At 49.7% G+C, this 23,649-nt stretch overlaps 1 protein-coding gene across 7 annotated transcripts in view; it reads right to left on the reverse strand.

Moving 5' to 3' along the window:
• Positions 1-23,649, reverse strand: part of LOC311438135 (uncharacterized protein) — a 75,664-nt gene that overhangs the window by 49,526 nt on the left and 2,489 nt on the right. Inside the window, exons 1-3 of one of the 7 annotated variants that reach the window (XM_084522243.1) lie at positions 14,583-14,676; positions 14,402-14,467; positions 12,604-12,892 (exon numbers count right to left, since the gene is read on the reverse strand). The gene's annotated coding sequence lies outside the window, so the exon portion shown is untranslated. Of the gene's footprint in view, positions 1-2,211; positions 2,788-3,835; positions 4,155-9,175; positions 9,199-12,603; positions 12,893-14,401; positions 14,550-14,582; positions 14,677-15,903; positions 15,986-23,649 lie in introns of those variants that run through there. The other 6 variants (XM_084522242.1, XM_084522233.1, XM_084522239.1 and 3 more) reach the window with 6 other exon arrangements.

Here is a 23,649-nt window from a genome sequence, read left to right on the forward strand (position 1 = left end):
CCCAGATAAAGCCCCTTCTCACAGTACTATGGTAACTGTGGATCTTATCACTTAAATCATCTCAGCTCCAACCGGAGGCCCTTCTGGGTGACACCAGAGCTACATGCATGTTCCAGCATTTCTGTTCCTAGCGCCAGTCCACAGAAGACAGGGAAGGGGGAGAGCTTACAAGATCTCATTGGGAAGAGAAACCAAGGCACAGGGGAAAACAGTCACCCAGTTCCCACTCTATGCATCTCCAGTCCTCCCAGCAAGGCTCAGCACTGGGAAAACACAAGGCTTGGCACTGAAGTGGCGATTCGAGCCTACTCCCTCTGCCAGTTCCATCAAGCAAGAGCTCTCATTACCCACAGAAACTGGCACAGCTTTCCCTTTGCCTCCGAAGTCAACATTAAATAATGCCTCAGTATGCACGGAGCAGGAACCTGTGGACAAGCAGAGAAAATCTTTGCTGAGGAAAGGCCAGAAACCCCCCGGAACTGTCCTCCCCATGCACCACAGTAAATAATTACGCTGCCAGAAAGCGCAGAGGATGACAGCTCTCCATACTTTCCCCCTCGGACAGCCCACAGGCATCCTGTGCATCCATTCACGTGGGTGCATTATTATCTCCATCTGGCAGCCCCAAGAAGACGACTCTTACATCGGGACCTCTGAGGTGGGTTTTGGGTGCAGTTGATTTTTAAGTCAGCTCTGGCAATTTGAAGAGATGGGGCTGGTTATTTTAACATCACACCTTTTGGAAAACCAAAGCAAGTTCACGTGCAGCTTTCAGTGCTTTTAACCGAGGGGTTAAGTGGTGAGAGCAGCCAGCTTCTGTCCTCCTCTGGATGAACCACGGAGATCAGGCCGCTAGCGAGCATCCCTCTCACTTCATTTCTAGCTGCAAAGACAGCAAAGGGCGTGCAGCTACAGCATGGAAAGACTGATGAACTGCCTAACGCTTCAGCGGGAGAGTAAATGCAAGAGGTGCAACAAAAATGGCTGCTGAGTAATAGACACGGGGTCATGTGGGCTGTTTCCAAATTCCTGCTCTTTAGTATGTGTTCAACAACTCTTCTGGCAAGAGTCTCAATATGATGAAGCACAGACCATTTTTTTCAAGCAAGGATGCAATTAACCTATTTTCCCTGCAATTAAGAGGTCAGTTCCAACCCCCTGCAAAGCCTTTGCCTAAAAGCAGACTCCAGAGCAGCCCAGTCAAGGCAGACAGTCTGTCATCACGAAATATTCAGCCGTGGGCATCATAAAAAAAGCCACCTATGTGCTGAGGCACGCAACTGAAGAGCCTGCAGGAGCCACTGGTTTCACGCAAAGCACGTTAGGAATGAAGAAGGATTGTTCACCGCTCGGCGAAAGGCAGTCAGATGGCACGTTATAAAAGTCCAACAAAAGGAGGAAATGCTTCTTCCGTGTGACACACGCTTGGGCTGGGACACACTCTGCTGCTTCCATCGAGTTAGAGAAGCTGCCTGAGAAGTAACACGCAAACTGCAGGAGAACAGGGCCATCTGTCGCTGCGAAAGCCTCTCCACAACTCTCCCTCCTTCCCTGAGGATCCGCACTGGGTGTGCCTGGGCCAGTGCTGGCTGAGGTGGAGCTGGCTGGAGCCAGCGTGGAAGATCTTCCACGCTTGAGTCACCACGCACTGCGAGTACGGTGCCAGTGGAGAGAGCTTCGGGCTCCAGCCCTTCATCCTGGCGTGATAGGCGACCACCTCTGCAAGAGGAGCAGGCACGAAGGGATCACGGCCACTGCTAACCTCCACCTGCTCCTCCTCGGGCAGCAGACCTGAGGGGAAATGCTGTTTGCTGTGGTGCAGAGCCCCAGGCAGCGAGGGGCAGCATGTCCTGTCTTCTCCACAGCGTGTCACCCAACCACACACTGCAAGCATGCAAACGGGTGAGAACGAGCCCAGCAACCCTTCAAAGGCAGCTCAGGCTCCCAGTGATCCCCAGCGAGTTGTACAAGACCTACCCAGCATCCACAAGCACCCTGCTCACTGACAGCCCCTTCGGAAAGGCAGCTGCTCCCAGCCCGATGGGCCACGAGCTTCCCCTCTGCCTGCCCAGACAGCCCCGACACATTGACCGCTGCAATCAGACACTGCGACGTGCTTCACAAGCTCTTGGGCCAGCAGTCAGGACAAATCTCCAGGAAGGCAGGCCAGGATCACCTCCAAACCACAGCTTTTCCCCAGTAAACACTTACCAAAACCATTAATGGGTGGATGGTGCTGGAAGGCCATAAAAACTGATACACGCACAGGGAAAAGGAAGACAGCTCTGGGTCATGCTGCTGAAGAAAGCTTTTTAAAGCCATTTATTCCTGCAGTTGCCCTCTAGCATTGAAGCACCAAGACCTTGATGCTTGTTCCAAGCTGTTCCTCTATTCGACCAAGCAAGCATCCGAGGTGAGTGCCAGTGAGCCTGCCAGGACAGCTGCTGGGGAGTTTTTCCTTCAGCCCAAAACCTCTCCTCACTCCACCAAACCGGGAGGAGATGCTGCACCAGTAATAAGGAGCAGAGAGATCAGAGATCCTTCTCCCTGCGGCAAGCAGCCATCCAGAAGAGAACATCAGCAACAAAATCAATTTTCAGGTGGTGGGCTCTCTTCTTCTGGCACACTTATCCACTTCTTCAGAGAGGTAATCACCAGGGATTTGTCCTCCAAGGGATGTGACCTCAGCTGCTTTGCCAAGGCACTTTGCTTGCCTTCTGCCTCAGTGTCAGAAGTGTGCACGCAGAAAAGGAAGCACTGGCTCGTTGCTGTAGCTACTTTGCAACCGTGCTGACCAACTCTTCCTGTTTCTCTGCAGTCACCCTACACTTCCCACTCCCGGTGACTGCTTCAAGCATCCGGACGTGCTGTGAGTGGCCGGGGCTCTCCCACCAGGTTACTTGTTCCAGCACCTCCAGATACAAGGAGGCAGGTGATAAAAAAATAATTTACTAAAACGTTATGAGGGTAAAAACATGGATGCTCTCACCAGTTGCTAGTTAATAAAAGCCTCTGAACTGAGGGGTGCAGACAGCACAGCCAGGAAAAAGCCTTGGTCAGGCACCTCTCACTCCACAGAGAGGCGAGGATTAAGTGGCACAGCACAAACCTCTGGGGCTGGCGGGGAGTTTCGGGGCAAAACCCTTTGCAGCTGCAGCACTTGTCTGGGGAGATGGGCACAAGGGGCACAGCGGGCACCAGCAGCACCTTCCCTCCAGCACATCTGCTTTCTCAGGGACGGCAGCACCAGCTCCCCTGCACACTTCCAAAATCACCAACCAACCCTTTCTCTCTATATATACAACATATCCAAACAGTCCCAGGCTTGGCAAACCCATAAAGCAGTTCCCCTCAAGTCCTGTGTGAAGGCAGAGGTGAGGAAGAGCCGGGCTGCAGTGCTGGGAAGGCCTGCATCCAGTGCTGCTGGAAAGGCGCGCACAGATCCGTGTAACGCTTCAGGGCAGACAAATCCCTCCACTCACAACATTAAAATCAGGACATGCCATCAACAGGGCCTGTCCATTCACAGTCCCCGAGCTGTGAGGAAATGAGAGCTGACAGCAGCATCAATACAAGCAGCCTGTCCTCTCTGTTCACAAGACTCACACGCCAGCAGCACACCCCGCTGGCATTTCCTACCTGCTCTTTACATTTGGCACCAGCCTCTCGTCACGCAGCTAAAACGCTTACTCTCATGTCTTCTTCCACCTCGTACCAGCTTCCGGCAGCAAGAAGAGCACACAGGCCTCCTCCGCTGGTGTTATTTCTGGGTTACAGATGCTGGTATACAAACTATGTGCTATATCCAAAAAAAATGATTTTAACATTCACTGACCTTATTCGGCACCCGAAACAGGGGTGTAGGCGAAGGCTGGGACCAGGTTCCCTTCTTCCCTGCTGTACTTCTCATTGCACTGAAACTGAGCTGGGGAACAGAACTGAAGCTGCCCTGCAGAGGTTTCATCTACATGGGGCAAGAGCTGAAGCTTGCCTTCCTGCATCCCAGCTCAGCATCTTCTTCATCATCCCCCAGTCTGCTTTCGCCTAGGATTACACCACAGGAATGTCTGCATCACCTCTCAGATGGCTGTGCAGACTACAAACCTCCTGCCATCTCAAAATTGCACCTTTCTGGCCAAAGCAGCAAGCCTTTGGAGGTCTCTGATGAGTTGTTTTTTCCTCCCTCAACTCTATCGGTTCATCTGAATAGCAAGCACTTCCTTTGTTAGTTTTGGTTTCTGTTTTGTTCGGAGGTTATTTCTGTCTGCTGACTTTTTTTTGAGCTGCTCTTCACGAAAAAAGCCCAGCTCCAGGCTGCAGCGTAACCTGTGCGTTAGGACGGCTGGCACACTGCTCTTTTTCATCTACTACTAACCGTTGCTTTTTTCCCCTTCAATTCCAGGCAAACAGCTCAGCCTCTAGGGAAAAGAGGCAGCAACTTCGCACATCTCAAGTCAAGCAGAGTGTTTAAGTGCAGAGTCTGCAAAACACACACCTGCGAGGCACGCAGACCCAGCTGGTGCCCTCCAACATCTGCTCTGCAGCCTGGGGAGCAGCTCCTCACCTCTCCTCTGCAGCAGGTAACCCAAAAAAATCCTCTTGGAAGCTCAGATCCACCTCACTGCTGTTTTAATCCTGACCAAAATAAAGCTGAAAGAACAAAGCAGACATGCGGTTGTAGGCACAGTGTTTGGATTGAGATAAACATCCCTGCAGTTTACAGCCTGGATTATATTTGCCTTAAATCTATTTTAGCCAGCCTGTGTTTGGTCGTCTATTGAGCACTACCAACAATGCAACCTCATCCTTCCTCAGCCTTGGGGACTGATGAAAACGCAGTCACCAGCCTTAATTCTGGCGTTGAACTGACACGATGACCAGCCACAACCACACCATGCGTGTGATTGTGCCCAGCTTCACCACTCCACATGGAAAACTTGAGGAGCCTTCACAAGCCCCAAGTCCTACTCGCAAAATAACACTCGGCCGTGTGCAGAGTATGTTTCAGATTAGGCTTTGTTTTCTTTTAACATTGTCAGCTCTCATCTTTGAGGCCAGATCAAGAGATTGCTTTGCAGTATTTTGCATGCATCTATTTTGATAAAACGCGGCAGTTGTATTGTTTGGTTTTCTCCCCTGGTCTCAGAGGAATCTCCTCCGCAACACTCACAGCTAAAGAATCAACGCCCGTTGGTCAAAAACAGAACCAGGCAGTCTGGCCAGCTGCACGCTTTGAATATCTTTTGTGGTTTTATACGGCAGAACTAAGAGAAATCAAGAAAATAATTGTTAGTTTCATAAATTGTAATTCTGGATTTTGAAGGAAAATAACATGCAACTGAAATTAATCAGAAGACTTGTATTTGGTAGAGTCACATCTCCCAGTTAAAAAGAAGAAGATGGCCCAATGTGAAGATCAACCCAACTCAAAACACGCATGAGCACAGTGATTTTTCAAGGTTAGTCCCACAGTTAGGACAGCCCTTCGTTAGATATACGAACGGTTCTGAATAATGGCAATAGTTACATCATCCAAGCACACAGGTAAAGCTTCACACTATGCATTCTGCACATTGCTCGTACCATAGCAATGCACAAAGCACAAAAAAGGAGGAAAAGACACTGTCACTCAGAAATAATCTTAGGTATTCAGGGAACTGTCAATTAAAAGCTTTTCCAAAAAATTACAATTACCAGTTGACCTAATTCTAACCAGGGTTTGCAAGGAGCAGCACCTTCAACTTCCTACGTTACACCTTTGTGTTTTTAGGCACCTCTGATTACACCTTGCTGTGTGACACGGTCAAGTCCTTTGTTAAAGTATTCCTTCATTTAATCTACATATAAAGCCTTCTGAAGCGTGAACATCGGTATTTTTGGCTGGTAACTGAGAAATAAACAAAGAAACAGCTGCTTAGAGCAGCCTTCAGAGAAGCAAGGTTAAATAAGGACAGAAAATGCACCTCTTCCTATGGAAATAAGTCATTACCGTGCTTAGAGCATTACTCCAGTTCAATGCAAGCAAGTACCACATCATCCTGAAGAAAAGTAATACTGCTCCGCACCTATCACCAAGCCTCCCAGAGGGCCTGACACGACCAAGTATGATTTTATGATTTGAAAGTGGTCAAGGGCTGAAAAATGAGGATTCAGCCTCCTGTGCTCTCAGCATGTAAACTAGGGCTGCCCTTCCGCAAGGCCTAGCCAAGGAAAAGCATTTCCAAAGGAAACCGGAAAGGTTTTAATTGCAATTAAAAGCACTCAGGTTTGCAGTTTTAAACACACATACTCAGAAAAAACACTCTGACATACGTTCATCTTGTGTAGTTTCTGTAAGGGCATCTTCATTACAGTGTGAAGGGTAGGTAGAAACTAATTGATTCAGCATGCGTTTGGCCTCCAGTTGCTTAATCAAAACATTTCTCTATGACCATTGAAGTAGTTAGATCACATGTAACCTGTTTTGACTAGGAGATGCGCCACTGGTTTCTCACATGTGGGTTTTATTGCAAAATTCTGGTGATTTTATTCCAAAGTCCTGGAAAAAAAAAACACAACTGACTGAAAGGATAAATGAGAACAGTGACTTTAAAAAAGGTTAGTAATCACTACATGTGCGTTCCCCTGCTCCACACACCCTTTTAATGCCTTTTTTATTTTTCCTATCTGAATGGGGAAGGAAACCTACAACAATAAAACATTTCACGTCTTTGTGAGGAACAGCACTACGAGGGCCATCTCACAGCAATACATCACCTAAAGAAAAGGAAAAAAAAAAAAAAAAACAAACACTAACCAACCCTTCCTTCACTGAAAAGAAACCACATTACTGGCCCTTTTGCTGCAGGCACTGAAACACTGTAAAAGCACTCATGTGCCCAGCTCTGTGCTCTGGCACGCCGCAAAGAAAGATGAATTAAGGAGTCCCAAACCACCGGCGACTCCAGCGAGCACCGTTTTCCTGCACAGTGCTGGCTGCAGCCAGGGGCAGATCTGCTTCCAATTTGAAGCAGAAGTGCACAGATACATTCCTGTACATGGGGAGCCCCAGCTCCAAGAGCACCCGTCCTGGTGCCACATGCTCCAGCCAACGCCGTGCACGCACAGTAGCCGATGAGCGCATCATCGTGGCCCGTCCTCGAGCCCTTCGCACACTGGAGTCCTCCCACTGCCGGATCAGATGCCTAGCACCCGGCCAGCAAGACCAACATCCACAAGCAGACCAGGAACAAGCCACACATCCCAGGAGACACCACTGCTATGTCCCAAATACCACCTACCTGGGCTGACAACCCAAAGCCTTTCCCCAGTATTCAGTCCTCAAAGTGGAGGGAGGAACCAGCCACCCAGAAAAACAAATAATGCCCACTCGTTGGCTAAAAGATATCTACTTCCAAGAAATATCAGTGGGGAAAGCTGTTATTGCTGCTTCAATTAGGGGAGCAAACCCCAGTCTTTGCACAGCCAGGAGACCACGTTCCAAACTAAGCAGGGGAGATCTGCAGATGGACATCGTGCTGACAGAGCCCAGCTTCTGAGATCAAAGTGGGTAAAAGAGATCAATATCCTCAGTGCCAAGCGACAGCAGGCCTAGGAAATGAATATGCTTACAAATCCTAGTAATAACCTGTTATTTCTGGAGAGAATTGCAGGGAGGGAGAAATAGTTGTTGGGCTGGAAGAGGAGGAACAGATGCTGTTTAGAAACCTGGAGCAGAGTTCATTACATTGTCAGAAACCTCAAGTTTCAACAAAAGTAAATTCCATCAAGCCTACGAAGTCCTCATCAGAGCTGAACTTAGCATGATCTTAAAGAAAACTGTCCAGAAAAACAAACTGAAAGCCCACAAGAATCATGCTTTCAGGAACTCAAACGTGAGCGCTACAGAACGGTTTTCCTGCCTGGAGCTTCAAATACAAGCCATGCTGCAAGGGGAAGAATCGCTCCCACGTTTCTGCAAAGTGACTTCAAGGACTCCAAAAGCATTTAGGAAACTGCTTTGGTCAAAATCAAAAAAAAAAAAAAAAAGCTCATAAATTTAGAAGACAATGTGAACAATGCTGAGCTATTCAGGCAAAAATGAAAGCTGCTGTCGGGAGGGAAGGGGAAATGCCCACCACAATAGCTTTGGGAAACACTGCCCAAAACCCTCAGGAAAGAAAGAAAAATGAAAACATACTCTCAGAAATCCAGGATGGCCGGCGCTTAGAAGCAACACAAAGGAACTGCAGCAGCCACATGCTAGGACTAAAGACCAAAAAAAGAAAACCACGGAGCTGGAGTCACCTATTCCAGCTGCCACAGGCCTGCTGTTCGCCCGTTTTCATTCCTTTCAAGCCCTTTCTGCAAGGCCGGAGCTGTTTTTGCAACAGCTGGGGGAGAATTTCAACCCAGGGCAGGCTGCTGCTGCCTCCTGCGTGCTGCAGCTTGTGCAAGAGCAGGGCGTAGGGCTCTCAGCATCGCCCAGCGTCTCGTTACTCAACCCTGCCAGGAGCCTCTGCTGTCGCAGCCGCCTCCTGTTTTTAAAACCTGAGGCAGATACCTACGCACAGCGCTCCCCGTCCCCCCAGCTCCTTCTAAAGTAAAGGCGGGGAGATGGGAAGGCACCTCCGTGGGATAAACACGGGGCTGAGGAGGGGAAGAGCAGCCAAACATCTCTCCTTCCCATTCCCTATGGAAGTACCGTGCCTGCTGCTTCTTCTGCGGGTGCCTCGTTAAAAGGGCTTCCTTCGAGCCGCAGCTTAACGAGCAGCAAATAACCTCGGCAGATTTACACGCAGCCTGCTAAACGGCAGGGCCCGAAGCAGCACCTAGTCCCATTTCCATGCAAAGCACAGCTGGCCAGGCCTGAGGAACAGCTATCCCAGGAAAAAAATAAAAATCAATCACCATGGCCACTTGAGGGACGAGTCAGTGCACAGGGAAGTACCACCACCTCCTTGCATCGCTGCTTGATAACCGCAGACTACCCCAGGCACCGTCGTAGGGATTTTGCAGGGCTAGGTACCAACCAGTTCTCCTAGAAATCCCCCCCAAAGCCTTTTTGTCTCCACATTGCTGCTTCCACCAGCTTCCTCAGCCTCGTCTGCCTCCAGCTGGGCAGCACGGGGCAGGGCCCTTGCTCACCCGCTCGCAGGAACCTGGAGAGGGAAGCCCAGCCACAGTCACAACCTACCTCTGGCTCTCCTCAGTGTCTAAAAAGCCAGGAGAAATGCAAGACCAAAGCTCCTGTGGAGCCGATGCAAGACCAAAGCCAGGGGAGCCGATACCGACTGTGCCATCCACAGCATCCCGGATCCCAACAGGCAGCTGTAACTTCAGCTTTGTAACTCACCGGCACACCAAACCCCAGTCCTCCAGCAATGCTATCGCTCTCCTTCCCTTGCCTTCAGCTACGATAAGTCTTTCTGTATCTCAAAGACCTAAAAGTATTTCTTATTCTTTAACAATCCAGCAATTCCTTTGAGAGCTGCTTAGGATGAAAAAAAAAAAAAAAAACCACACACAAAAAAAGCTTATCAGATGAGACCAGCAGGACTCTGAAGCAGAGCAGTGGTATTTGTCTAGAAGTGGCACCACTCAGACGTTATCAAGCAAGGAGCAGAACAGAGCCAGCCCAGGTCTTAATGAAAGCTGTGTTTTTAATCTGAGGAAAACAAACAACTCGACTAAATTGAGACTCAGCCAAAGAGGAAAAAAGCAACACAATCCCTTATGAACTGATAAAACATCAGATAGCCTGTTGCATTTCTAGCTTCGAGAAGAAAAGAGGAAAAACAGAATATCCTTATTGTTCAGCTTCTCTCTACTTCTGGGACTTGGTTTTTGGCCGGAAGCCTGGTTTGCACCTGAGGGTAATGCAAAAAGGAACATAAAAACCCCAACCTGAATGACAACTGAAGAGCAGCCATCTGTGGGGGCGTTTCTCTTTCCAGACCAAACTTGGAATGAGAAGGGTTTTCCAAAGTCTCAGCCAAGGAGAGAGAGACTTCAGGAAAAGCCTCAGTGGGATCCGACTGGAGAGCACGCTTCGTGCAAATATCAGGGCAAGGCATCATTCCCCTCACCCCCTCCCAGCAGCCCCCCTAGATGTCCATTTGCTGTTTTTTCATTATTTTTTAATGCAGCAAAAGCTGCCGGAAGCATGCTTTGCTTGGAAACTGAATGTGCAGGAAAGACCTGGCTAGTGCCATGCCTTTCACCCCAGGTCACCGAAATGCTGCCCATGAACCGGTCACTGTTACCACCTTCCTCGCATCCCATCTTACAGCTGTCAACCACCCTGGGGTGAGTAATTGCAGAGCAGAGCAGAGCAGGAGAGAACCTGAGTCAGCTCGTGGGAAAAGCAGCAATTTAGGCAACCAGCAAACTGCCTTCAGGGAGGGCTACACGAGGTCTTTGCATGTGAAAGCAAATTCAAACAGCCTCAAATTTGTGCTGTCATGGTTACAGCGGGCCGGGTAACCACAAACTGCTAAGTGCCCGCGAAGCAGACCTGCATGTCACAACTGCTCATCTGCTCTGAACGAAGGTCTCAAAAAGCCGTGACCTTGTGAAAGTGGCCTTTGCTGGCAGCAACCCAGATACAGCCTTCCCACTGCTGCAACCACACCTACAGACCTCGATCTCGACGTTTAGCCATGTACACGGCTGCTCCTCGTGTGCCAGACGACGTGGGGCTAAAGGCTGCCACCCCAACAGAGCTCTGAAGCTGCTCAACACCCAGGAAATTTGGGGAAAAATAAATAATTCAGGCTACAGCAGATTGAGACTCGTCCATCCTCCAGTGCTCACAGTTCCTGATCCTCCTGGGAGCATGGAGATTTCCCTTCTGCTGGCTGCGAGAGGACCATTTGACCCAAAAGAGACAAAGAGGTTTTACTTCCTAAAGTGATACCCTGCACTTGCCCCTGTCCTCAGGCACATCCTCTACGGGCAGGAAGCTCGCAGCCTCCCTTGGCACTCTGTTGGAGCCCCGACTACCTGCTTGAGGAGACATGCCAGGACCCAAACTACCCACTAAGACGACATCGTGATGCGGAATTGAGCCGTACAACTCCTTGCCACGAGGTGTTTGCTCCACTCGCAGTTTTACGGGGTTTCAGAAGCAACAGGACGGGCTGGGGAAGAACCCCCAGCCACGGGCACCGTGCCTGGGCACACACGCTGCCTTGGGGTGTCAGCAGACCATGGTTTTCTGCAAGCTCCACAATCTCCCTCTCCTTGTCCTTCTCAGAAACAGGCTGCGAGACACAGGTAATTCAACAAAAAGAGCAACGCCACCAGCAGCATAACTCTTCCAGCTCAGCCTAGCCATCAAGCCCTTGTAGGAGAAGGTGAGGATCAAACCACCAGCCTGAAAAAGGCAGATGTAGGTGGACAGGGGCTTGTTTTGTCGTTGTTTGGTTGTTTTTAGCTACTACTGAGCAGAATGAGGCTGCTCAGCCTTTATCCAGCTCTTCAGAGTAGCTCCACTACTGTTGCTGGAGGCAGGGCGTTGCGTTAGACGCAGTCAGTTCCAGATGTAGCCCTGGTTCAGCCCGGTACGGCTGTCTTCACACTATCCGAAGCAGCAGATTAAAATGCATGCCCACATACTTCCAGCACAGCACAACAACATCAGCAGTAATTTGCTGATAGGAGAAATATTTTCCTAATAGAGTCCTCAAAGCTGGATGTGGACACCTCCTCCAAGCACTCAACCGCTGGAACAAAACCTGCTGTGCTTTCTGCCAGGGCTCAAAAGAAGAGCTGACCCAGGGATGCCCCGAGATTCCTGTTCATTTCGTAACAAGCCACTGTAAAAGGAAATTGAGCTGAATATTCACGTGCTTAAGGCCATTTAAAGTAGAGACTTACTTTCCGAATGTATAAGGGTTCTTCCAGCCTTCTGCGGGCAAGAGACAGGAAAAGAAATGCCTTTCAGGGAGAAAGCATTAATGAGAAAGGAGTTTCCCCTGAAATAATTAGCAGTATAAGGCAAAAAAACTAACAAACTTTCCCTAAGGAAAGGCTTCAAAATAATTAAACCTATATATCCAAAGCTCATTGCAGTCTACTAGATCTACTGTATTAGCTCTTTAATTGCTGCAGCTTTTCTGGAGCTCATGCAATGCAGAAAAAACACTCCCTAGGACCATTTTTATTTACCTCAGTATTTTGGTTAACCACAGGAACAAACTGACAAAGGAAACCTACATCCAGGAGGGCTCTGAGGGCACGGGGCTAGGCACCGCAGTGACACAGGGACCCAAACGGGAACACACGCGTCCCTCCTCATCAGGCACCGCATTCTGCGCCCCGTACCAAGAGGGAACGTTGGGAATATGTTTGCAGGGAACTAGGCAAAGCTGAGCAGCTAAAACAATCCTGATTTGCCAACTGGTACAGATGATTTTCAACAGGAAGATAACATGTCTTAGGAAAAGAGAAGCCCTCCCAGGGAGAAGAGGGTCGCTTCGGCGCTTAATTTTTCCCAGTTTTCTCAGGAGGCTCAGCAGGAAAATGAACAGAGTCCCCACCGCATGAATTCTTGTATCAGGTGAGGCTAGATTAATTCCCCAGAGAAGATTACTGCTCTAGGCAGTTAACGGGTGCTCTTACCTCAGTTCTCCTGGTGCTTTTCTCCCAGTGACTGAAAGAACTGAGAAGTTTCATCCCCAATTCCTTTACGAAGATGCAGCTCCATGCAGGCCATGCTGTTCAGCAGAGCAGAGAAGCAGCAAAGCACATCCCCTCAGACTGAGCACAGAATACAAATAACGTCCTCGTGCTGCTTCCCCTCTTTCTTCTGTTTTCTAAACACTCAGAAGAAAGTCAGCACTCAGACATCTCTCCCCATTTTCTTAATGGAACTGTAAGAAGCCTGCTGTGCAATTGTCTGCAAGAGGCTCTGGAAAATCAAAAAGGACAAAGCAAACCACAGGGGTTAACCTGCAGGGCAGCTACTTAAGTAGAAGCAGCAGAAAACAAATTTCTAGACACACACGTGGAGCTAAGTCTCATTTGTCAGAGGAGCAAGCATCAAAGGCTCTGCACAGAGCCATCCACCTCCTGCGCTGTGCTTGGGGGGCTCGGGCTTGTGGCGTTGCTGCTGATGGTAACAACGGTGACCCCGTAAAAGGAGCAGTGGAAACGTCAGGGAAGATGGAAGGACAAGCAAGAAGATCACCTCCAAAGGGCAGCTCTTCGTGAGACAAGCTGGTTCAAGACCCAGAATGGTTACGGGCAGTTGGTCAAGCCAAGGAGGCACCTGAAGACAGTTTGTCCTGGGGCAGCCGCTGGGGAAGAGGGGACAGAGCTGCAGCAAGTGCCTGGGAAGTCCCACACACCTCTCCATCCATTCCAGTGCCCAACAAGGGTACTGAAATACGGGGTTGATGAAGCTTGTAGCATCCCCTATATCCATCCCTTACCTGCCCAGCTCCCAGCAATTCAATTATCCGATGCAACAAGTGCAAGGTGGTTCTCAGCTGTGATTGACCACCCTTCTGCTCTCACAACAGCATCTCAAGCTGTGTTTCCAAATCAGCATTTAGCTTTTTTGCTAGCTAATACATTTCCTCTCTCCCCCTCTCCCTCCCTTCCCCCATCCTATGTATTTGGTGAAATTGCTTCTTCTGCAAATCGCACCGCAAACACTGAACTTTTGCCAATTAGACAGGGAAAGCCTTGGCTAAAAATAAACCCAATTGCAGTAAAAAATAGACCCCTTTGCAGTAAAATAGGGGATTATGCATGCAAGCAGACCTGACAGGAGAGCACTGCCTCCAGATTTGCATGAGAATCTCATCAAGCTCAACAGATAGCATCTGCAGCTACGTTAACTTGCCCCATATTGGAATAAAAAAAAAAAAAAAAAAAAAAAAAAGGAAAAAAAGAGAGAGGTGAGACTGAGGGAGGGGTACAGTTGAGGGCACTGGGGTAAATCAAGTTTCCATCTGTTTTGCCAGCATTTCAGATCCTTCACACATGCACACACCCCAGCACATCTGTGACTGGGCAGCAAAGAACAAAACTCCCCTTTGAAGAAGCCACAGGAGCTCCCTGAAAACACAGTTCTCCCGCTCAGAAGTACTGAGCCTCCCAACACCCCTCTCCTCCAGCAGGCCGGGCACTCAGAAAAGGATGCCAGGACGAGAAGGGCTCCAGCCAACGCCTGCCTGTGCTCCCTGAGAACCCAGCTGCTCTTTATCCGTAGGAGAGGAAAAGGATGACAAACTGTTCCCTACAGGAGGCAAAACCCCATTACAGGAAATCCACCGCAATGTTTCAGGCGTGGAAGAAAACAACGTGTGCTTTTTGCCACCTGAGTCACCAGCAGTCTGGGGCACTGATTCAGCACCACTTCCCTCCGAGGTGGACACACCTCAGGAGAGCAGCAAACAGGGACCGTGCTTACCTTCACTGCTCCCCGTCTCATTACGTTCCTGCCTTGCAATAGAGGTCTTCTGAGCTAGCACATAACCTTAAGAAATGGAAAGTGCGATGGAAATGCAAGCCCTGCTAACTGCCTCTGCCATCAGCTCAGAAGCAGGGAGCACGCTGTCTTCTTGCGCAGGGTGATAAACCCCAGGAAATACCCGGGATCAGGTAGGAACAGCTCCGCCCTAACTCCTACTCCTTCAGTGCCGCACCACCCAGACAATCCCAGCTGAACCAGGTATTCAAGAAAGATTGGTTCCCCTAATTAATCCACTTGCCTTTTTAGGGAGCAAGAAAGCTTCACACAGCCAATTAAGGATTATGTGCTCCTACGACCAACAGGGCGGCTTCAGACTGGCCAAGTGCAATGCTATTTTCAGAAGGGATCTGTCAGGGACGGACGTTTGGAAAAGAAGCTTTTTGTTTGTTTTGTTTTAACTTCAGGAGCATTTGCGGCAAGCTGAAGCTCGGTGTGCCAGGCCAACCTCTCCACGTTCAGCAATGCCCCTACAGCAGCATCCACCTACCTTAGACCTCCCCTGAGTGACCACAAATGGCAAAATATTCCACTTCAATGCCTCCGGCCAGCTGGGAGCACAATTGCAGTCACTAAAAAAGCAGCCCTGACAGTAATGCAGTAATTGAAATCCAGGAGCACGTGGGCCTGCTGCTAGCATAATGAGGGGCGATTACTGAAAGCATCTTGGCAACTGAAACCAGCTCAAGCAACCCACTCTCATTGCCAAACAGTTTCAGAGAGCACAGGTGAGCTTTTTCAGCTGAGCACTGATGCCTTGAAGCAATAAACACGCTGAATAACTCAAGCAAGAAGATGCACTGGGCAGCACCGGGCACAACTCCACTACTTCCAATAGCAATCGGTGGCTGAGCCGAGCAATAATTATCCAGAGAAGAATAAGCTGCTACAGGCTGCAAGTAGAGACACATTAAGAAAGCAGCAGTGGACTTGCTCACGTATCAAGGCGAAAGCAGCAATCTGAGGTCCCACTGAGGACGGTGGGTGCACACACACTGAGATGGGTTTCGTATTCAAAACACCTCGTATGTTCAAGCTCAGACAATCAGGTGGGGATATTTTTTTCCTGAAAGCAAACCCCAGCTCGCAGCCTCCTGGTGTCTGATGATGACACCATGCACTGCACAACGTGTGGGAGCAAAGACAGTCCAACCTCTGGCAACAAATGCAGCTCCTCCTGCTCGAAGCACACTCCTGGCCCCACCTGAAGCACTGCTTCCCCACAGGTGAAGGCCAGGAGAAGCAGGAGGAGGTCTCTACTCTGGACTGAGGGCTGGATACGGCCTCCTACCCTGCAGCATCCTGCAGGCTGCCCACTCAGCACGTTTTCCAACCCTCTTCCCACAAGGCTGTCAGCTAAGCTAAGCGAAGACCTTACCTCCTGCATGGGTGTTTCCGCATCTGCACAGAAAAAAAAGTGTTCACTGCACAGCGTGACGTACCTGCTCAGAGCGTCAGCTTCCCTGAAGGCACCGACAGTGAGCCAGAGCACAAACCCCATTGGCATACAGGAACTGGCAAATCCTGCAAGCATGAGAGAGTGTTAATTAGTGACATTAATAAGATATGGCTGGTGAAAGGAAAGGAGGCCAAGTCTACCTTAGGAGAGAGTGGCGGATGCTAGATCCCTGCACTGAGCATACTCCTGCCTAGTCCTTGCCCACAGCTGGGCTACCAGACACAAGATTTTAAGGGACTTATCCAAAATCACAGAAGGAAGCCAAGAAAAAAGGCAAGACTACCTGTCCCAAAACAAAGCCGTTCACCCAGCAAAGCCTCCTCAGCAGCCAATGCAGTGAAGTTAACGTCTAAGCAGGAGAGCAAACAACAGGCTGATGAACTGCATGAGTGGTCACCTGCTGAGCTCTCCTACCCCTTTGTGATGCTGAAGACCTGCGCTATAGCTCTTCTGCAATTCCTTCCACTTCCTAAAGCGGGTGAATCACGTCTGACATCAGCACCACGCTGTTCATTTCACTAATATTTATTCAACATGACAGTTTCATCATGTAAATGGTTTGCTATTTCCTCCCAATCCCTTTATACAGCCTGCGTAGGTGAGTCACACCAACAGATAACTAGCAGCACTGAGCACAAGCAGGGACAGAAAGCTGCTCCAGCGGCTGTGGAAACACCCAGCTGGAGGTATTCAAAGTCCCCGCTGCATGCTGATGAAGAGACATCAAAAAGAGAGGTCTCCCTGGAAACCTTTCTAAGCAGCCATAAGGAGACGCTTGCCTGGCTGCACATCTAAAGCGGAGGTCACCACGTAGGGTAGCAGCAGTCGCACACAGGATGGTTTTACTCTTCCTGTTCTGTTCACGGAGCGGTTCGGGGACAGCAACGAGCAGAGTTGCTGAACAACCATCCTTCAGCACGTTTTAACTGAGAGGGGATTTGACAATGGGGAAGGTAAGGAAACAGGCACAGCAAAGCCCCGCAGGGACAGCGAGGGTGGGACAACTTCTCTGAGCAGCTCTTCAGTCAAAGCACCAAAACAGCAAGGGGGAAGCACCGAGGTTTTAACAAAAATGATCGGCCCAAGGATGTCTCACGTATTTCCTGCCGAACGGAGGACCTTGTTATAAAATGCAAGAAAATTTACTCATGCAGTGCACAGGTTTACCTTGGACTGAGAAAAAGACACTTTGTTTTCCCTAGTCTCTGCGCATGACTCATGGACATCAGCCTTTGCCAACCAATATTTAAAAAAAAAAAGAGAAAAATCATAATCCATTAACCCTCCCCCCATTTTTCCCTTTCTCCTTTCCCATTACAGAAGGACTGAAGTCATTTCTAAGGATGCAAACAATGCTGAAGACCACAAGACCACAGCACGGACGTCGGACGCAAGCCTCAAGCACAAATTTTCCATCGCTGTTTAAAATGCTCTCCCTGTTGCTTTACATTACTGCTCTAACCAGAACACGAGTTATTTACTCGTGTTATGTACCTCCAGGAGGATCTTTGTTGTTTTTCTTTTGAAGTCGCTAACTGAACACCGTTCTGCACTGGAACATAAAATCTCTACAAAGACAGAAATAACACAACACAAATCCAACCTGGCCAATAATCTTCAGTGACAGCTTATTTATGCAGTACAGAAACACAATTTCCCCCCAGCGAGGAAATTCCTGCCTTAGCTTCACATGGCTTACATCTGAAAGGAACTGCAGGAGCTCTGTAGGGCTTCATCCGTGTCAGCATCAACCCGCTCCTGCACCGGGGCCCTGCCTGCTGCTTGGGAAGCAGCAGAGCTCCCGTGGATAAAACCATTGCTCCCTGCCTCCTCCTCCAGCTCCTTTCCTCTAACAGCTTTCTTGATGCGATTGCTGCTACTGGACAATGTTACAGAAACATGACTGCAAAGTTCAAACTCATCTCCCACCAGTACTGCTGAGCAAGGCAAACAGAGATGCTTGTAGCTTCTCTAAGTGCTGCTGACTGCTGGATTTAATAAAACCCATATGCAGGTGGCCTGGCCTGCCTCCCCAAAGCAACCACAACTCTCAGACAAAGCATTTTGTCCCACAATAGCCAGATACGCTGGAAACACAGCCTGGTGCCAAGGATTCAACCGCGTGCTCTCTGTTCCCGAGCTCCCCTCTCAGCAAAGTCTCACAGGGTCCAGCAGCGCTGTTCCCCCAGGGCTGCTCTCCTCCAGATACAACCATGCTGTGGGCAACAAAGTTGGGCACAGGGGTGGAGGACTGAGCGACATTGGGTAACTTACAAAGGGGAAGGGTTGAAGGGTTCAAGCAAAGCCATGGGGCAGAGAACCAGCATGGCTCTACACAGTGGGAAGGATGGCAACAGCCCCGCGCCATTTGGCTGGCCTGGGTGATCTCAGCTGACCTTGGAGGTCTTTTCCAACCTAGATGATTTGATGATAAGCAACAAGAGAGGCATCACTGGTCAAGAGAGCAGGCAAGGAACTGCGAGGCGATGCAGAGGCTGTAAGGGGTCTGCCAGTCCCCAGGGCTGACCCCGCAGCTTTGCTAATGCCCCTATCAAGAGCAGATACACCAACCATAAAATACACACCACTTTTAAGTCTAAATAGGGGTTCAAGGTGTTTCCTGTCAACACTGAGAAATCATCAAGTTTTGTTTAAGAGGCTTATGATAATTTTCTTCCCCTCTCCTGCGGCCTGCTGGTGATGATCCTGCCATACCAGCATCATCAAGCTCAAGCACACAGCTCTGGCCCCCTGCAGGCAACGACAAGGTTTAATTTCTGTGTGGTTTTCAACAGGAATGATGCTTGGTCCCCTTGATACAAGCACATATCACTAATTCCTCGGGTACAGCTAGCACACCAGAAGAGCTATCAAAAATACGCAGGCTCCCCAGCCTGCAGACCTTGCAAAGTCATTGTCAAGGCAGTAACGTACAAGCAACGAGCACCTAAGATGACAGCTTTTCAGCCTGAGACAGGTCATAATAACGTTTATAACAAGTTGGGCAGGAAAATAAACCTACCCCTAGGCCTATGGCCAGAGGAGAACAGGATGGCAGGATCTGGCCTGCTCCCTCCCAGAGAGGCATCAGGCCCACGTCTGCAGTGTATTTAAGCAGAGAAATACTCGGCTTGATACATTCAGAAAAAAAAAAAAATGTTTTATTTAAAAGCTCAAAGTCTTCCCAGAGGGATACCTCCCCTGGGTTAATTGGGAAGCTGAACGTTTTCAGCTGTTACTCTGCACGTACACGAAGCTGTCAGCAGTGCACCTCAAAGGGCTCTACCAACTTCAAAGCCTCTCAGAAATGTTAACATACACTGCAGCCCTTACCCGTCCTTTGCAGGGAGGGAAACCGAGGCAGACGTAGCACAAGCAAGTTAGCAATGAAATCACCACCTAATTTTCCATCCAGATGCTCCACCGGAGCCATGTGGTTGCCCTCAGCAAAGTAGTGCTCATTCCCTCCGACACTGCCCCATTCTACAGGACCTCCAACTCTTCTAGACCAGCCTCATCCCTCTCCCAAAGTCTCACAGAATTATCAAGCTACCATCAAATGTGCTTTTTTTTCCCCCCATAGCTCCGATAAATCTGAAAAAGCAGGCCTTTCCTTATACGCAGCGACTGCCTGTGGTGTAGCCCCTGTGGCGACAGGAGGGCCCAGTGCTCGTGTTTCGCCTCATGCCTCTGGGGTGCAATTAACCCATCAACTTAGCTGATCCCAAACTATCTTCTGCTGCCAAAAAAGACAGTCCTGCCTTCTCCCTCCTCCCCCTTCTATGTGTCCCAGTCATCTCCTCCACGCTTGCGGTAGCAACCACGGCTTGTTTGATCCAACTGGAAGCCATCCCAGAAAGAAGAAAATGAGAGGGGAAGGAGCCTGATTTCTGGCAGGAGCACAGCTTGTGATCAGCTAAACTGATGGGAAGCACAGCCTCAGAAAGATGGCCCTGTGGTACAGCTGGAAGCCTAGGAGGGGCCTGCAAGCTAGGATGCAGCACTAGGAAGAAGTGCTCTAGAAGAAACCCTCTTGGTTTGTCTCTGCTCAGTGTTAGGTCACTCAAAACCACTTTAACAGCTCCATTCACTTCTGAACATGCCCAGATGCTCACTTTTCTAAAGACCCATCTGAAACAGCCAGGTGACGTGCTACCTGAGGTCTGCGAATTGGGCTGATGTGTCCTGACAGCCACACACTACAGCTACGTAAGCCTTGTGGCTTAACGAAGAACAGCCGGAGATTTTCTTTAAGAGATTTGTTGTTGTTGTTTTTGTTTTGATGTGCTTTGCCATAGCTGAAGGGTGTTCTCAAAAGGGTTTTTTTTGGAGGGGAAATGAGCAAGGCCAGGCGTATGCAAACGACCTAGCAGAAGTTCATAAGGAAAGCAGACAGCAGCATGCTGAAAATAAACCCGTGCAGCCCTTCTCAACGTCAAAGTACAAATCCATTTCCAGCCTGCCACAGCCCTAGGTAACAGGCTTGTCCCCAGGTCCCCTTGCACCCAGCCCTCTTCGCAGGGGCCACTGCCTGGACCATAGCTCTGAGGTTTAGGGTCCAAAAGCAGGTGATTTCACCTCAAAAAACAGCGAGAGCATGGTCAGCACCGAAGGGGTAAAAGCCACAAAGCATGAAGTGAGACAATACATGTACATCTCTAGACCCAGAAATGGCAGCACACCCAGAGATGCCATCTAAACACAACCACCGATCTCAGCAACAGTCCTACCTAGTTCCCCCCACCCCTAGACCTCAAGGACAGAGGAGGCCGAGTTCACGTCTCTTTTTTTGGGTGCTCGTTTTTCTTTTTCAAGTTTATGCAGCGTTAGTCACACAAGCTCCTGACAGAGCCACCTCAGGGACTTGCAGGCCTCGCTTCTGAACCACGAGCGATCTCTTCTGCACTCTCACACCAAAACCACTAACACTGCCAGCACCAACAGAAGAGCACAGCTAAAACCCTTACATTCAAGCCTCACCCTTCACAGAAATACCCAGTGTTGCTCTGCCACGTTGTTTTTTTCTGCCCCTGTAAAAAGCATAAGGGTACTCAAATGTAGCTTCCACAGCATTAAAATCAGTTTAACAGCTAAGCATCTCTAACCACCCTGTTCTCAGATCTCCTGATAACTGACACCATGCACACCCCAGAAATATCCCAAAGCATCCTCAAGAAAACAGTGAGTTTTATTTTACTTATATATACAAAGCTCAAGCTTAGATCTTATCTCAACCTAAAAAAAAAAAAAAAAAAAAAAGACCAAACCCAACTGATTAATTCAGGCTGGTTTTAACACAGCAGGCCTTTCACAGTCAGTTGCAATGAGCTGACACCACAGCCCTCACGAGGCTAGGCAGGACATTTGTGATGTTTTTGCTGGGGACCTTTCCACTGCCTGCACGCAGCCTCCCGGCAGCAAAGGCTGGGCATATCTCGGCTCCTCACCTTTTGGGAAGAAGAAGCTGCCCTGCCAGAAGGGACAGCCAGCACCTCCTGCCCTGTCTCCCAGACCTCTCTGTCCATCACACCTCGCCAGCCACCCCTGTGCTGGATGCAACACCCTGGCAGCAAAATAAATACGCTTATCTCGACAGCTCCCTGCAGCTTCACTGAATTAAATGTGCTCAGCGATGGGTCCAACACCCATAGGAGCTGGCCACTGCAAGGAGCAGGACCAGAGTCTGATAAGCAGCAGGACGATCCCTCCCTGTTGGCAGCTGCAGGTGTTTTATCATAAAACTGCAGCAAGAAGCTCCCCAGTTCGGACATTTCACGGAAGCCAGGCAGCGGATGGTACCCTCAGCTCATGACCCGCACAGCCTGCTGTGCGATTTGTGCCATTTGAGGCAATCAAAGCGAAGATGTCATTAGGCTCTGTTAGCTCAACCTCTAGACATCGAGAGCAAACAGAGTGGGTTTGGAGTCTCCAGAAGGCCAAGCGATGCCACTGCCAGCACTAGCTCTTAGGGAGGGGGGTGATGGTGTGGGTCTTCAGAGGTGACTTAACAGAGGATGAGGCCCAGGAAGAGCCACCAAGCAAAGCAACACTTTGCAGAGCAGCTTTGAGCTACAGGATTCCCTGTGAAAACTGTGAGGCGAGCTAGGGAGCCAAGAAAATACTGACGCTTTGAAACAAATTCGGTAACTTTACCCAGTTAGCACTGTAATCAGCACAAATAAACACGCAACACTTGTGACCTACTTATAACTTTATCACCCAGAGGAAATACACTTGTTACATCCTCCCTGGTAAGTCACCCCCATTCAGGCAACGATGCTCTCATGGCCGGTTTTGACTTATGAAACCGAGGGGGAAGGGAAGACAGTAAGAACAAGACATCAGAGACTACGACAACAGTTTTCATAGAATTACAGAGCAGTTTGGGCTGGAAGGGACCTTAAAGCCCATCTAATTCCAACCCCCTATGGGCGAGACAGGCAGCTTGAGATAGATGCAACTTTGTTCCCCTCCACCTAAAGCAGGTATCAGCACTTCTACGATGAGTAGTGAAGGAAGCAGGGCAGGAGACTCTTCGAAAGCTCACTTTGGGAAAGGAAAATCACGCGACTAAATCAAAACGTGATCCAGACGGGTGAAACTTTGGAAGACTGACAGCTTGTACCTGAGCGCCCGGTAGCCCATCAGCACAGGGGCATCATGGTGATGGTATGAAGGTTTCCTCCATCCAGATGGCTTAGCAGCTGGCAAAAGGCCTGCAAAGCATGCCCTGAGCGATTCGCTGAGCGCAGGAATGCAGCTGCTGGGGGGAAAATTGGGCAGGAGGATTTACGAACTGGTGTGGAGCGGCGAGACTCGATGAGGTCTCGCTGCTTTCCATCGTCTAAAGCTGAACGGTTAAACAGTGCTGGCTCCCGCGCCTGATTTCCAGGATCCAAGCCACAAAAGGAGAGCTAAAAATACCCCAATTAACCATTCCTTTCCAACGCGGGACTTGCTGACGGTGCCGCCGGGGTGTTGTACGACTGCGGACAGGAAGATGCGGTCTGCAGAAAAAGGCAACTGGGAAAACACTTGGCCAGGACAGCAGTCTCTGAAGTCAAGGGTGGGCCATATGGCCAAAAAGCCTTGGAGGAGCTTTGCTAGCAGCTCCTGCAGTTGTGGTGGGCAGTGCAGATGCACTTGGGAGCTTTTACCCCAGTCTCACACATGGTATCACTTTTGTGCTGTTTGCTCGGCATGGATTGAACACAGCGAGCTTGTTGTGGACACATCCCCTGCAAGCCAGCTCCCGCAGCAGCTGGTGGGCCAGCCCTGTGTTAAAGCAGCAAACTTTCATTCGTGGCACAACCTCTTACAGGCAGACTGCTGGGCTCTGAAAGGGGGCATGGCTCCAGAGCTAAGGGTTTCTCCGCAGGCAGACCTAATCGCGATTTTTTCTTTTTACTGCCCAGTCTTTACGCTGACACCAACAGCTTAAAAAATATCAGCTGTGGGCAAGAGAGGGGCACGTCACTGACAGCAGCACGGTGTGCCTGAGCACAGGGTTTACCCTGGGTTTGCATTTCTCTGCTGGGCAGCAGGCTGCTGCTGCTGGAATCACCAGGCAGGCTGCCTCAGGCTCTGCTCCCAGCGAGGCGATGGGATGGGATGGCAGCCGTCCAGCCCCCATCTGCACGCCCTGCCCCGCTTCTCCGTCCTCCGGCAGGCGAGCCCGAGCCGTGACAAGAGCTGGGGAACAAAGGGAGCAAACACGAACCGTCCAGGG

This window comes from Aythya ferina (genome assembly GCF_964211825.1).
Source record: "Aythya ferina genome assembly, chromosome: 5".
NCBI lineage: Eukaryota > Metazoa > Chordata > Aves > Anseriformes > Anatidae > Aythya > Aythya ferina.